Raw genomic sequence first — 16,335 nt, forward strand, 5'->3', positions numbered from 1 at the left:
CCATTTACCCCTGCTCTTCTCCTGGGGCAGTGATTTTTGAACTTGGCAAAAACATGGAGGGGACCCAGCCCTAGGCTGGGGTGGAGTATCAGGTGTCTGCTGTTCATGGATTTGGTGCTGAATTAGAGGCTGTGGTTTCTGCCCCCTCCCCTCAAAAAGAGGAAGGTTGGGGGAAGGGGCGTGTGGTAGGGGCAGGGGTGGACTTCCAATCGAATGAGACTGGCACAGATGTATCCAAGGTAGAGATGGAAGATAGGACGCTGGATGTGAGGCTAAATGCCCGCCCCTTGCTGCCCCTTCCTTCTCCCCCACCTTCCCAGCCTTTGCTCTCCTGACATTGGCAGTTTTCGTTCACTCTCTGGCCTTTATCAGTGTAGTTATTTACTCTCTGCATAGGCTGTGTTCCATGTAATCTACCCACAATGCGGATTTCACTTGCCACACCACCCTCTTCTGCCTTAGATATCAGTTTCCCCTCCTAATTAACTGGAGGTGGATTTGAGTGATGGTTGAAAATTAAAACAAAATGGGATATTCTTTCCCTTTCACAGTTGCTCAGTAAGGAGCCTCGCCTCTCCTTGCTACTCCCAGGCTTCTTGCCCCATCCACTCCTGGTTAGCAGTTCCTGGTGAGCCCACAGGCAGCTTTGCTTGGGGAGGGGGTGTCTTTAGGAAAAGGGAGCGCGCCTCGGGCCTCCTGGCCCTGCTGCTTCCGTTGTCTTGTCAGTTCGGGACGGAGGAGTTCGTTAAGACCGTTTAGCGAGGATTCCACGTCGCTTTGCTGTGACACCTTCGTGCACACACAGCTCCTAATTAGGGGTTGCTGTGCAGTAAACAAAAATGATTATTTTTCAACTTGACAGAATAGCCGAAGTAATTGCATCCCGTAGGAAAATAATGGAAAATAAAAACCCCTTTCGCAGAAAGGTGGGTGGGAGACAGAGACGAAGCATGCTTGCGATTTCAAAACCAATATGCAAAAAATCTTGCATGTGTAACAGGCATGACAAGCGGGTTCTAGGCGGCGCCATGATGGTAGGGAGTAGCGACTCGGAGACAATTTCTCCCGTCGGCTTGACATGTTCTTATTTTTGTTCTAGAGCTCCCTGGGGCTTTCTTTGCAGAGGCCCCTCGGCTTGCCGCACCCCACTGAGCTGCGGGTAATTTGGCCTGGGGCTTCTCTGGAGCTTGTGCAACCCAAATGGATGGGGAGGCGGGGCCTGGGGAATTGCACTTTGCAACAAGGTGCATATTGCATCTGCCACGAGCTGTTGCAGGTCGGTAAATGCAAGCAGCACCACACCTTTCTCCCAGCGGGGGACGTTTCAAAACTTCAGAACTCTGTAATCTGCAGTGGCCGACTTGAAGCCGGGTAGAAGCCCCAGCCACCGGAGCGGGGTGAGGTTTCAGGCGCTGCGAGTGGTGGACAGCGCCCAGCCGAGGCCGGAAAAGTCGATGAGGCTCAGCTCGGTGGCGCTCGGCTCGGCTCGGCGGAGCCTGGGCGCGGGGCTCGGAGGGATTCGGCAGTGTTCGGAACCGAGCCGGGGCCCTGGCGGAGAGAGCCGAGCTTCTTCGACGAGGGGACCGAAGGCTTTCGGAAACACTCGGGTGAAGGGAGAGGGGATAAAATGACGGGTAGGCTCCAGTCTGGAAATTAACTTTGCATCTGCCAAAGCAACTCCTTACCTGCTTTTCCTGAACAAGCCCCATAAACTAGGCTGATTTAATAAGTGTAAAAATACATACCGACTCCCCTGAAGGGTACCTTTCCTTTTTTATTCAAAGAGAGCCACGCTTTCCAAGGAGCTAGGTGTGCCATTTTAGAATGAAAATTCCTAATTGTGTAATGAAGGCTGTATTTAGACTTCCCCGGAAAAGTCTTAAGGGACTTATAGTTGGTTACACTGAGGAGGGAGAGAAAAACAATTTTTAAAAAATCAAGCGTTAGATGTTTCGGATGGTTAAATCAGACGACCTGGCACTTTTTCTCTTTTCCCTGCACTCCCCCGATCCCCCCCACCCCCCATCATCCCACAGGACGCCTTTTTGGAGAAAGATCAGGCAAAGTTGAGATTTTTGTAGGTAAAACTGTGAGTATATTTTCTAAAATACATCAGTTCTGTCTAGAAACTGAGCAGAGTTTGCTCACAAAAGGTCAGTCAGAAAGATTTCTGGCCCACGTAAATTTTGCAGCTAGGGTACCTGCGTCGTGTCCTGCTGAAGCATTCATGAATGGCTGCTCTTCCTATGAGCCCTCCAGCTCGGCTTGAAATAAATCAGATCAGGGCCTTGTGCCAAGCTGAATGCAGAACTTGTTTTATTAACCACAAAATGTGGGATTGGTGTCACTGTATCCTAGTGACAAATTCCTGTGAGTCCTCCCTCGAAGAGGTGATTTTCCAGATCACCACTTGGCTGAGCATCAGTTGAGTCAGGAGAACTGTATGGTTCTCTGGGTGGGGCTGGCCCTGAAAATCTAGGTGGCGTTTACAGAATGCAATTTTGGACTTGCCTGGGCAACACAGTGGGAGACCAACCTATCAGACCATACTTAGGAGTTAATCAGGATGCTGTTTTATTTCACCTGGGCAAATGCAGTTAGCGCATTCTCTGTGGGTGATGTCCTGTGAGAACCTGATAACTTCCTAACAGGGACTAGGGTCTAATGGCTCAGCCTTTTGCATTGAGAAGAAGACTATTGATAGGGAAACATCTCTAGATCCTTTGAAGTCAGCATTTCCAAAAGAGCAAAGAGCCACTCTATTCAGCCTACCTTCTTATCCATCTTATGGCATGCTGATTATAAGAAGGACGAGACTTCCATGTATGCCCCTGCTAACTGAAATTGTATGGAAAAGCCTGGCTGGCAGATGCTCTTAGAACAAAGTGTTAACACCCATATCAGCTTAGGATATCAGTGCAGGGAGACTGATCTTTGAAATTCTTTTGCCTGACATTTTGCAGTGGGAAATGTGCATCCACCAAGAGATGCCACAGGTTAGATTGTCATTGAAAACCCTGATCCCTAATACTTTCTTAAAATTTGCATTTGAACATAGCTTGCTAGGTTTTATTCCCCTCGCCTCCCCTTTCACGAGTGGGCTTCACTGGTAACTCGGTGGGTAAAGAATCCGCCTGCAATGCAAGAGACCCAGGTTTGATTCCTAGGTCAGGAAGATCCCCTGGAGAAGGGATAGGCTACCCACTCCAGTATTCTTGAGCTTCCCTGGTGGCTCAGATGATAAAGAATCTGCTTGCATTGTGGGAGACCTGGGTTTGATCCCTGGGTTGGGAAGATCCCCTGGAGAAGGGCATAGCAATTCACTCCAGTATTCTTGCCTGGAGAATCCCTGTGGACAGAGGAGCCTGGTGGGCAATAGTCCATGGGGTCACAAAGAGTCAAACATGACTGAGGGACTTAAGCACAGCAGAACACATGTGATTGTGAACTAGTGTTTGGTAGTTCTCTGTCAGATAATCCAGAACATTTCTGTACTGAGAAATAAGCAGTGATCATTGAGACAGCAAAATACAATTTTACACATACCATGAGTAATCAGTGACCTTTTTGTGTGCAGCATTTTAAATAATTTTGCTTGTTAGGAGGTCATGACCTCACCTGTGATACAGCCTCGTAATTTTTGCAGTCAGGGGACTTTTATTGAGACTAATCAAAGTTTTAACAATAAGTGTTAACTTTAGTTAATCACCAAACCCTCCCAAAGAACTCTCTCAGGGCATTATATGTGGAATCAACATAATCCCTTTAAGCAACTTCCCATTCTGAACAAATAGTGACAACTACTTGGACTGTCTACCTGATGAAAATGTGAAATGAACCGTGAAGTTGCTTCGGGCACCACAGTTTGTCCTTGTTTGAGGTGTTGAGTTTTCTCTGATGTCCTGTTTGGGCTATCTGTTGTCTCTAGAGCGTTTAGTGAATTTTTAGGGAGCTAGAAAGTCCGAAGGTGGCAATGAGGCATGGCTTGCTAGCTGGTAAGCTTTATGTAGATGGATGCGGTAAAGTGGAACACTTTGGATGTGTGTTCTTTTCCAAGGTGCTTGCTCAGTGCCATTAGTAAATCACAACTTATGGATTTGCCTGGTAAAGATGTCATTGCTCATACAAATAGCCCTGCTCTTCCAGTAGGAAACGATCCTGAGGACAGACCCTACCAGACAGGGAAGGCGATTTTAAGATTGCCGAAAGCTGGTAGTTTCCTCCTACCAGCTGACTCTGACTTTGTGATTCGGGTGTGGATTGTTTGGCTTGGGTTCAGGGCAAGCCTGTGTTCATTCAACACACTGCTGTTTGGCACCTGCTAAGTGGCAGGCGTGAGTGGAGATGAGTAGCAACTTGGAACCATTACTCGGTAAAAGTACAGTGGTCTGGACGGGCGTTTCCTGCACATCCCCAACGGGTCCCATGTTGAGGCAGCGTTCCCCTGAGAGCTGCTCTTCTAGATCTGTGGACTTGTTTCTGCAATCATCTCTTTGGCTGCTCTGCTCGCCCTCCCCTTCCTCCTGTCTCCATGTTTATCCAAATGGATGCACCTTGCTCTCTGGAGACATTGTGAGCGCAAACAGAATGTCAGATCAAGTAGCAGAAGCATTCTCTTTTGCTGATGGATGGTGCTCTCTTCCTCCTTACTGTTCACTGAGCTGTAAACACTAGCAGACCTTCCTGCCAGAAGAGTAGCCCACAGTCCACCTGATCTCCTCAGGAATCAGCTGTGGAATTCTTGAACCTCTGTCACCTGTCGGCTTCTGAAATTGAACCTGTGTGCTTATTGAAAGGGTGTTGCTGATGAGATTAAATGGATGAAACTTCACACAAGAGTGACAAGACTCCAGAGAAATCCAGAATTTCTAGTCTCTATTGTAGGGCTAGATTAGGTTTATAGTGCCCAGAGTTAGAGGACTGTGTTTTTTTTTTTTTTTAAAGCGCTTGGAGCTCCCCAGATTATATTGTGCATCTTAGCCACACCTGCTAAGGACAGGTTCATTTACATTTTTCTGCGGCCCACAGGGCCTGTTAACACTGGAGATTTAATATGAGCAGAGGAAGGTCTTATTTTTCTGATGTATGTTCTATCCATCTAATTCAGGGACTTGGTTTCCTCTCTCTGAGGTGTTTTCAATCTCACATTCCTTAGAAATCTAGACAGACCATGATCACGAGCACATTTCGATCCAAAAGACAGTAGACAAACTGCTGAGATGATTTCAAACTGAAAAAAAAATTTTTTTTTGAAAGGATTACTCCAGAATTTTACACTAACAAAGAACAAATTTTGATTTTGAAAAAAAATTTTTTAATTTTTAAATATATTTAAACACAAACTACATGGATTTTAAAATGGCTAACAGATGCTATATGAAGAGCACTTCACTTTATTGATTGCATTGCCATAAAAAGCTTTAAAGTGCTCAAACTCCATTCTAAGAATTTATTCCAACCAATATCACATTCTTATTTTATTTTGTGTCTCTCATTCATGCACAATAGTGGATAGGAAAGAAATCTCCTGAGAAATGGCAGGAGGAAGGAGCAGTGGCCTTCTACTGGTTCAAAGAGATAGGTAAGGTTCCTATTGAGAAAAGTGGTTTAGCTTGTTTTTAAAACCAAGAGTTGGTTAGCAGCTTGGACTCTGTAACCAGGCTGCTTGACTTCATATCTTGACTCTACCACTCACTAGATGCCTGCTCTTAAACTTCAGTTTTTGTGCCCCAGTTTTCTTCCATGTGAAATGGGGTGGACAGTAAAAATAACTAACAGGGTTGTAAGCATTAAGGGATGTAATATATGAAATGCCCTTATAACAGTTTTCAAGAAATCATTTTACAAATGTCAGCTACAGTTTTGATTCCTTTGATTGATGAGTGGGTGTTTCCTTCCCATATGGAATTCTCAAGGATGTGGGCCATAGCTTGCCGGAGAGCCAGAACAGGGGCACTGTGGTTCACGCTCAGGTCTTTTTCCCCTTGCCTGCTCTGCAGCATCAGTTATGTAACTAACTGTGTTGTCATAAGTGATGTGACATTTTTGAGGGCACAGCTGCTTCAGCCCAGGAGGCTGGAGTGATGTTACAGGGAGTGGGAAAGAGCACTGGACCAGGAGTCGAGACAAGTTGCTCTGGTCCTGCCTCTCTGGGGGCCCCGTTTTGTTGAGTAGTTGGCCCGAGGCTGCCCCAAGCTCCTTTTCTGTTCTAAGTGGTCGGGGAAACTGGGAATTACCTTTAAGTTCAGGGTCTTGAGGTCTTTGATGCAAGGTTCTAAACATAGAAGAATCAATTCTGGCTCCCTCCTGAGTAGGGGTTGGGGGTACCCATGAAAGCTCTCTTAAGGCCAAGATAATTGCAGAATAGCAACCTCAACCACAAAGCTTTGTCAGCCAGGAAAGTCAAAGTCCTGAAAGGCATTTAGAGAAAACCACCTCTGACCAAACTTTTCATGCAGACATGCTTCTCAAACCAAAGAGGAGGATCTGAAAGTATCCTGTGATTGAGAAACAAGATGTTTCTGGGAGGAGGGACCCAGTGACATGTTAGAGGAAGAAGTGGTTTGTCTGTGGCTTCTAGGATGCTTAGCAAAAGAGACAGCCCTGGCTTCTACCCGAGATGGGATGGCTGCATAGACAAGAAGGAACCTGCCCAAGTTCAGGTGCCCAAGCTCTATGAAGTCGGGGGATTTGCAGAAGGGGTAAAGGGTAGGATTAGGAGGGCTGTGTTTTAATTTTGGTTCCTTCTCTGACTTGACTTTGGGCAAGTCATTTAGCCCCTCTGAGTCTGTCTGTTCATCTCTTCCTTAGGATATGGGCTAGAATTCCTCAGGCCTCTTTCAGGTTTCTAGCTCAGTAACTGCAAAGAGAAACCTAGAAGCCTGAAATGCAGGGGGAGAATAGTGGGAGTGTTTACCACCCACAGCTTTTTATCTGCGGAGCCATCTTTACTTCTAATTTCTTTACGGAAAAGAGGGAAAACATCATGCTTTTCATAGCACCAAAAATAAAGTAAAATAAAATCCTGCAAGGCTAATAGTCAGTACCCTGATTTTGTCCCCCTGCTCACTTGATTTCTCAACCAAGAATGGAGAAAAGGGGAATAATATATATAAAGATAGAGCTCCATAGCCAAGAATTTACCCTGGATTCTCTGCTGATGGCTTGACCAGCAGATAGGTTTTCTGTGAAAAACTGTTACTTATAGGAACAACTTTCCCATGCTGTAATATCAATCTGGGCCACCTGCCTTCAGAATCGTAAAGCACTAATATTTATTACACATTAATTAGATGTTGATGTGTCTGTCTCCCTTCCTAGTCTGGGTGTCCCCTCCGTACCAGAGCTCCCTAAGAAAAGCAATGGTGACTTATTTTTGCCCATCATACAGCACGGAGCCCAGTGTCTGGCACAAAAGAGATGCTTAATAAATGTTAATTTAAGAAAGAGAAAGAACTGAGGCATGCAAAGAATGCAAACTCATTTCTACATAGGACTGAATAATAGTATTGAAAGCCTTTGGTCTTAAACTGTGTTCATCATTTGCAGTCCCATCTGTTATCTTCATTTGTTTCTTCTCATCAACCCATGATGAAATAGTCATCAATCCCATTTTACAGATGAGGAAGTGAGGCACAGAGAAGCTAGGTGACTTACTCAAGGTCACACAGCTTAGTAGGTGACAGCAATATGTTAAGATCATGAATTGTCTAACTCCAAAACCTGTATCCATTCTATTCTAATCCTGCACAGCTGTTACTAGATCACCACTTGTATGGGCAATAGAGAGCTGGCAGTCTGGGACCCAGTACCATCAGCAAATGGGATGGCACGAGCCTTGGTTGAGGTCAGTGGCTGAGAGAAGAGCAAGTGCTTGGTTGGTGCTGGATCCCTTCTGGAGGTGGTGGTCACCATCGCATTTCACGTTGATTCTCAGTGCTCCCTAACCACCATCTGGACAGCTCCTGAAATAATTTCCATTCCAGCCTCAGAAGTGTGGGCCATTAGTAGGTGACAGCAGAGAGGAACTGCCACTGAAGGCTCTGACTCTGGTGGAAGGAAGTGGTCAGAGAAGAGAAAAACAGGGATAATAGGATATCCATCCATCCATCTGCTCACCCATAAGCATTTACTGAGCACCAGGTATGAGTTAGACATATGTATGGAGGAAGGTCTTAGTCCCTGCTCTTGTGGAACTCAGTCAAAAGGGAGATACGTGTAAAAGACACTTCTACTTCAGAGCAGGAAGTGTCATGAGTCTGTGGGAGAACAGAGGGTACCTTCTCTAGGCGGGAGCTTCAGGGACATTGGCCAAGAGAAATGCCATGTGGGGTCAGTCTTGATGAGTGGTAGTTAGCAGGTGGAGGACAGGAATGCCGGGCAGATGGACCAGCATCTAAGAAGATACTGAGCTATGTTGCCACATGGAACATGTTGGGATGTGGAATAATTTGGTGTGATTAGAGCACCGTATATGAAAGGCGTGTCAAGAGATGGAGGATGAAAGACAAGACAGATCTGTCGTGAAGTTCCTTATACCAAGGACTTTGAATTTTATTCTCAATATAATGAGATGCCAGCAAAGGGTCTTTTTTTTTTTTAATTGAAGTTTAACTGACATGACATTATACTAGTTTCAACTATACAGTGAAATGATTCAGTATTTGTATGTATTGCAAAATGAACACCACAATAAGTCTACTTAACATCCATCACCATGCAGAGTTAGTTGTTTTTTTTTTTTTTTAACCTTGTGATGAGAACTTTCAAGAACCAGAAGGTTTTAAAGAAATGGGTGGCAGGATGACTTTGCACGTTAGAAAGATCACCTGTGTGACTGGAAGGAGTCAGGTTCTAAGGTTGGGAGACCAGATGGAAAGTTATTTCTGTGACTGTGATCCAGGAGGGAAAAGTTTAAGAACTAAACTAAAGCAGTGGTAGCAGGAGGTGAGAAAAGGAGACAGATTTAAGAGCTATTTGCACAGTGGAATAATTGAATTTTTTTGGATGATCAATTGGAATGGTATTGAGGGGGCTGTACTTTTTAAAGGCTATACACAAAAACGAGTCCAGGATTCCTGGCTTGGGCCACTGGTGGGTTGGTAGTGCCAGTCCCTGAGATGGAGAAATGAAGGAGGAAGAGGGAAGGCTCGGGGAGAAAAATGCTGACTTATTTGGTCATGTTGATGATTCTTGTGGATAGGCTAAGTGGAGATCCCTGGCAGGCAGGCGGTTGGATAGTGGATGAGGAAATAGGGTGCACCTGAGGAGAAGGGTCAGTTTGGAGTTCTGTGGTGTTTGCGGGCAGTGAGAGCCACGGGCGCTGGGAATCTTACCTGGCTGAGTGAGAGAGGGAGAGAAGGCACAGGACGTCACGGACCACCCCCGACACAGTTCCAGAAATGGAGGACCATCTAGGGAGAGGAGCCTGTGATGGAAACCAGCAAGGAGGAAGCCAAGAGATGGAAAAGAAAAACCAAGAGAAAGCAGTATCATGGGAGCCAAGGAAGAGAACAATTTCAAGAAGGCGAGGAAATGGTTAGTTGAGTCAGATACTGCAACAGTCAAATATGAGGAAGACTGGCAGATGCCCTCTGGGTCTGGAAAGTTGGCAGTGACTGGCAAAAACAGTTTCAATAGAATGGTGGGAGAAAAGCCAAAATGCAGTGGGGTTAAGCAAGTGGGACTGAGGAAGTTGAGGCCAGAAGTGGAGTCTTGGAAAAGATATTGGAGCTATATAAGGAAGGGCAGAGACAGAAGGGAGGAGAGAGGTAGTGGGGCTCGGGGAGGGTTTATTTGACTTCATTTGGCTCCTGTGGAGGGACTTGGATCCACTGAGAAGCCGTAAAGAAAGAGCCCAGACTGAGGGGTATGTGGAAGGTAGAGGAAGGAGCAAGTGGTAGGAAGGGCAGAGCCCAGAGAGGATGGTCAGGGAGGAAGCGCAGAGTCAGGATGAGCAACTTGATCTGGACATGAACGTGTATCCCTTCTCCTGAGACCGACAGAAAGATCATAAGCACGAGGAGTGTATACAGAAATTTGGGGGTGGGATGGTGGGTACAAAAAGTTGGAGTTCTTGCCTTGTCATTTGTTTTTCTCTGTAAAGTAGGGAGAATTAAAAAGCAGCGGTGCTCATTTAACAAACACCAAAGGTTGGTAATCTCTGTTCAAACCGCTCATTTGTTCATTTACTCAATATTTATCCAGCACCGGTTGTGTGTTAGGCACTGTTTCAGGTGCTTGGAGATTTGGTAGTGAGCAAGTCTGCCCCAGGGGAATCAGGCCACCACTTCATAAACAAATAATTGGACATAGTAATTGCAGACTGTGAAAGTTTTCTGGAGTCACACCTTGGAGTGAGGTCTTAAACTGTTCGCCTAGGGATCCAATTCCTGCCCTCGGAGAGTTAGAGGAGACAAGTCAGTGCACAGAAGAGGCAGAAGTGGAGTTTGATTCAGACAAGGGCTCAGGATGAAGCCTGGAGGCACCAGGTAGAGAAATGAGAGCTGCTATCACTGCTGATAGAAATGGGCATGTGACCAGACCTTGCTGTTCACAAAATCCCGTACCCCTGGCCCAGAGGATGGGGTGTGACTCAGTCCAGGTCGGCCAGAGTCCTTCTCTGGGATTTTACAGTCCCTGTGAGAAAGGAGCTCTTCCTCTGGGGCCCCAGCAAGGTCCTCACCAGATTGAATTGATGGTAGCCCGGAGCTATCTGCGGCCATGTTTCCATATCTGCATTACTCTCTGCAGAAAGGAAGCTTACCTATTGTGGGAGAGACTTCAGGATATGGGGGAATGGAGAGGAAAGAGAAAAGGAGAGAAGGGAAGCCAGAAAGACATTTAACTATTATTATTGAAGTCTCTGAAGCTGGCTCTATGCACCGGACAGTTATGTGAACCAATAAATCCCTTCTTTACATAGACTAATTTGAGCTGGAATCCTCTCCTTTACAACCAAAATCATTTTGAAAATGGATAAGGCCTTCCAGGAAGACAAAACAGTATGAGCTAGAGCGCAAAAGCACAGCTCGAACATGCAGGCTGCTGTCATGGGGATAGGGCAGTCCTGTGTGACTGGAATTGGGGTTGGGGGCTAGTGAGGAGAAGTGTGTAAAGGATGAGTGGAGCTGGGTTGTAGGCTTCCCTGCACATTTGGCTTCAGGGTACACTGAATCCATGGTAGGGACACTAACCTTCTCCCTACATGGTAGGGTAGTAGGGTGCCAAGCTGGCAGAGCTTGAAGAGGGAGACCAGAGAAGAGGCTTAAGAGCAGAGAGAGAAAAATTCTGTAGTCTGCACTAGAGGATCGCTAGGAGAGGCAATGAGGAATTGGGTGCGGGAGAGATTTTGGCAGAATAGTTGAGACCTGGTGTCCAGTTGGACATGGGGAGAGAAGAATAGATCTGAGAAGTCCCCCCAGTTTGGAACCTGGATGATAGAACTTAGTTGTGCCATCAAGTTAGGAGGCATAGGAGTAGGGAGGGAAGTGGTAGGAGAAAGATGGCAAGTCAGACCACCGGTATGAATTTCAGGTCCTTCTCAGATGACTTTTGTGTTCACAGTTTTCTTGGGGAAGTCATTCTGCCATTTAGAAGAGAGGTCAGGTCTAGAAGGAGAGTAGGGCTGGGCTGACCTGCATGGTAAGACCATGAGAGTCAGTGGGTGTAGTGTCCCTGGAGAGAGTCTGCAGATGGAGGGAAGGAGCCTCCCCTGTTGTGGAGGTGAAGCCTTTGACAGATGCAGAGGCACCTGCCCTTGACAGACACAGAGGTAGCTTACCTGGGAAAAGGGGCTGGAGGTCCCCAGAGGAGCGCAGGGGGACCATGCCGTGTGTGCTGGGGAAGTCCTGTGTGGTGTGTTCTGTTCATGGCATTGCCCCATTAGATGGAGACTGAGAACAGACCATTGTATTGGGTGGGCCAAAAAGTTCGTTTGAGTTTTTCCATAAGATGTAAAGGAAAAACTCAATTGAATTTTTGGCCAATCCAGAATTTGTTGATTGAGGCTATTTCTTCTGCTGCGGCTGCTAAGTCGCTTCAATTGTGTCCGACTCTATGCGACCCCATAGATGGCAGCCCACCAGGCTCCCCCGTCCTGGGGATTCTCCAGGCAAGAACACTGGAGTGGGTTGCCATTTCCTTCTCCAATGCATGAAAGTGAAAAGTGAAAGTGAAGTTGCTCAGTTGCATCCGACTCTTCTCAACCCCATGGACTGCAGCCCACCAGGTTCCTCTGTCCATGGGGTTTTCCAGGCCAAGAGTACTGGAGTGGGGTGCCATTGCCTTCTCCGGATTGAGGCCATTACTGGCCTTGGAAAGAGCAGTTTCAATGGAGGGGAAAGGATAAATGCCAAATTGAAAGAACATTTTTGGGTGGAGATAAGGCTGAACTGGGATTAAAGACAAGTTTGACCCCAGCTCTGTCCCTGTTTGGCTTGGTAGCCTCAGGCAAGTTCCTTCACGTCTCTGGGACTTAGTACCTTCATATATAAAATTAGGAAACTGGGGCTTCCCTGGTGTCCAGTGGTTAAGAAACCACCTTGCAATGCAAGGGATGTGGGCTTGGTCCCTTGTCTGGGAAGATCCCACATGCCGAGGAGCACCTGTGCAAACAGCTATGGAGCCTGTGCTCTAGATCCTGGGAGCCACAACTGCTGAGCCCACAAGCCGCAAGTGCTGAAGCTGGGTCACCCTGGATAGAGCCTGTGCTCTGCAACAAGAAGCCACCACAATGAGAAGCCCACGCACTGCAGCTCGAGAGTAGTCCCCGGTTGCCGCAACTAGAGAAAGCCCACGCAGAGCAGTGAAGACCCAGAGCAGCCAAAACATAAGTAAATCTTAAAAAATAATAAAATTAGGAAACTGGATGGAATGATCTATAAGCTTCTGCTCAAGTCTCGAGGTCATAATTTAAATTTTGCTGTCCAGTAGAACAGATGTTCTTGTGGTGAGGAATTCCCTGCCTTCTCCCTTGGCCACCCTCAACTGAGATAATAAATTATAACGAAATCAAGCTCTCAGAACTGCAGTGCTAATTGAGACCGAAAACTGGGACATCAGCTCAGGGAACTGTGGACACCAGGGCGTGTTGCATCCGCGTGTGCACTCCGCTGAGAGCATGGGGCCCTGCGAGGCAGGAATTTCTCGTAATGCTGTCAGGGTTTGTAGGACCAGGGTCCTGTGAGGCTCTTCCAAGGGGAAGAGTGTAAAACAGAATAACCCTGGGGTCCCCGTCTCTTTGAATGCACATGGGTGGGAGAAAAAAGGACCATGAGTGCTGGCTGTGGGGGGTTAGTTCCGGCCAAGTAGGCAAAGAGGAGTTGGAGGGACCCCAGCCTCAGGAGAGGAACAAGCCTGAGGGAACCAGAGGGCCAGAATGGAAGAGGCCTGGCTCTGTGTCCCAGGCACTTTGTGATTGCATCACTGGGGCCTTTGGGGAAAGGACTGTAGAGTGGCATAGACCCTGGTTCGGAGTTGTGGCCAGCCCTCCTACCAAATAGAAAGTCTGTTTCTTCTTTAAATCATCTTAGAGTTTCAGTCACACAGACCTCACCAGTCTCTATTTCTTCAGCACACATGTGTTCATTCTATGAATACCAATGGAAGACCAATCATGGGTTGGTGTTTTCTAAGTTTTCTAAGAACAGAGCTCTTAACTCTGTTCTCTGTTCTCTAAAATCAACAATCTCCCTGTCTTTAAGGATCTTTCAGCTTTAGAGAAGGGGGATAGACAAGTAAGTGAATAAGCAAGGTCATTTCATGTAGTGATATATTCCAGTAGAAGAAGCTGAGCTTGAACAGTGGGGAGTGGTTAGAGGAGATAAGGGAAAGAGAGCTGGTCAGGAAAGGGCTGAGGAAGAGGGAAGAGCATAAGCAAAGGCCCTGGGGCAGAAATGAGCAAAAAGGCAGCCAGGGAGGCTGGACCACAGGGAAGAAAACGTGGGGTAAAATGGGATTAAAGAAGCTGAGAGGAGCCACCACGCAACCCAGGGAGAGGCATTTGGGTTTCAGAATGCCCTGGGGGCCTTAAAACATGGGACAACTTGACATGATGTACATATTAAAAAAAATTCCTCTGTATTCTGGAAAAAGCAAAACCATAGGGACAGAAATCACATCAGTGGTTTCTAGGGATGATAGGAGAGAAAGATTGACTATGACGGTAAACAAGGGAACTTTGGAAGGTGAGAGAAAATACTCTCTCAATTGATGGTTACACAATTGTGTATGTTTACCAAAACCCATCAAACTGTCTACCCCCAAAAGAGTGAATTTACTGTAAGCAAGTTATGCTTCAGTAAATCTGACTTGTAAAATGTTCATTTGTTTCAGGAATCCACCGGCCGTGCAGTGGTTAGGATTCCGTACTTCCACTTCAGGGGGCATGGAACTGGTCAGGGAACTAAGATCTGGCATGCTACATGGCACAGTCAAAACAAAAAACAAAAAAAACTAGTTATTAATTAAGGGGGAAAAAAGAATTGCAGTAAGCTGTAACAAAATCCGTCTGGCTACATTGCTATGTGGCTGTTGAACGACAGAGCCAGCCTTGCACAGCGCAAGCAGTACACCCACTGCTGGTCTTACAATTGAGCCTGTATTGTGTGCTGTTCCTGAAGGCTTCCGTAAGTCAGTTTATTGATGTGTGTTCCTAGTTTTCCTGTTCACATAGCTTTCCTTTAGAACTGGTTTGAAAGTGCAGTGTGGGTGGAAAGCATCTGCTGCTTTTGTGTGGGCCCATGGCAAATGCTTACTACCCATTACACGCCTTACCTTTCAGTGGCACTCTTGAGTTTACAGGCTGCTTCGACACTTGCTATCACCTTTGAGCCTTACAACAGTCTTGTCAGGATGCACAGACGTTCCCGTATCCCCATTTTACAGATAAAAAAACTGAGGTGAAAGTATAGCACTGTCAGGAAAACATGAATTTTGGAGATCTTGGCTTTGCCATTTCTTGGCAATCATGTACTTTGGGGGAAATTACTTAATCTCTCTGAACCTTAGTGTCCAAATCATTAAAAAGAGATTAAAAAAGAATTAAACACATTGCAGATATACTGTAAGGTTTAAACGCAGCAACACAGCTAAAGCATGTAGCATAATGTTGAAGTTCCTTAGATGGTCATAGCATCTTTACTATCAGAGAGAGGTGAGGCGAGAGATCCCATATAGGCCATCAGTGCGTGCTTGCTCAGTTGTGTCCGACTCTCCGACCCCATCGACTGAAATCCGCCAGGCTCCTCTGTCCATGGAATTGTCCAGGCAAGGATACTGGAGTAGGTCGTCACTTACGACTCCAGGGCATCTTCTCAACCCAGGGATCAAACCCGAGTCTCTTGTGTCTCCTTCATTGGCAGGTGATTCCTTACCACTAGTGCCTCGTGAAAAAAGTGATTTTTTTAAGACGATGTGGCCAGGACCCAATAGAGCCAGAGCCTGGTTTTTCTCACTTCGGGTGTGCCTCTTTTTCCATCACATTAGTACATTCTTTCTGGTTTTTAATTGGTTTCTCCAGAGCTAATTACTTTTTAAATTTTTTACATTTATATTTTTAATTGGTGGAAAATTAGTTTACAATTTTGTGTTGGTTTCTGCCATACAACAGTCAAATCAGTCATAATTATATGTTTATCCCTTCTTTCCCTCCCTTCCCACTATCTTACCCCTCTATAGGTCAATACAGAGCGCCAGACTGGACTTCCTGTGTTATTTAGCAACTTCCCACTATTTTACACATGATAACATATATATATCCATGCTGCTTTCTCAGGCCGTCCTATGCTTATCTTCCCCCACTGTGTCCACAAGTTTGTTCTTGACTAGGTTCATCAGTACCATTTTTCTAGATTCCATATATATACGTTAATATACAATACTTGTTTTTCTCTTTCTGACTTAACTTCACTCTGAATAAGAGGCTTTAGGTTCATCCACCTCACTTCAACTGACTCAAATTTATTCCTTTTTAATGATTGAGTAATATTCCCTTGTATCAATGTACCACAACTCCCTTATCCATTCATCTGTTGATGGACATCCAGGTTGCTTCCATTTCCTGGCTATTATAAATATTGTTGCAGTGAACATTGCAGGGCATGTGTCTTTTAGAATTATGGTTTTCTCATGGTATACGCCCAGTAGTGGGGTTGTAGGATCATAGAGTAGGTTTATTCCTAGTTTTTTAAGGAATCTCCACATTGTTTTCCATAACGGCTGTATCATTTTACATTCCCACCAACAGTGAAGGAGGGAGCTGATTCGTTTTTTGCCAACACAGGTCCTTTAGTGCAGTCATTGGTTAAACTGGCAAATATTTATTGAGCATGCACT

The 16,335-nt window shown here is 45.9% G+C and overlaps 1 protein-coding gene across 4 annotated transcripts in view; it reads left to right on the forward strand.

Annotated features, from left to right (window-relative positions):
* Positions 1-16,335, forward strand: part of GNAO1 (G protein subunit alpha o1) — a 182,876-nt gene that overhangs the window by 1,674 nt on the left and 164,867 nt on the right. The gene's annotated exons all lie outside the window — the stretch shown is intronic.

The sequence above is a fragment of the Oryx dammah genome, unplaced genomic scaffold (genome assembly GCF_014754425.2).
Source record: "Oryx dammah isolate SB20612 unplaced genomic scaffold, SCBI_Odam_1.1 HiC_scaffold_13, whole genome shotgun sequence".
Lineage (NCBI taxonomy): Eukaryota > Metazoa > Chordata > Mammalia > Artiodactyla > Bovidae > Oryx > Oryx dammah.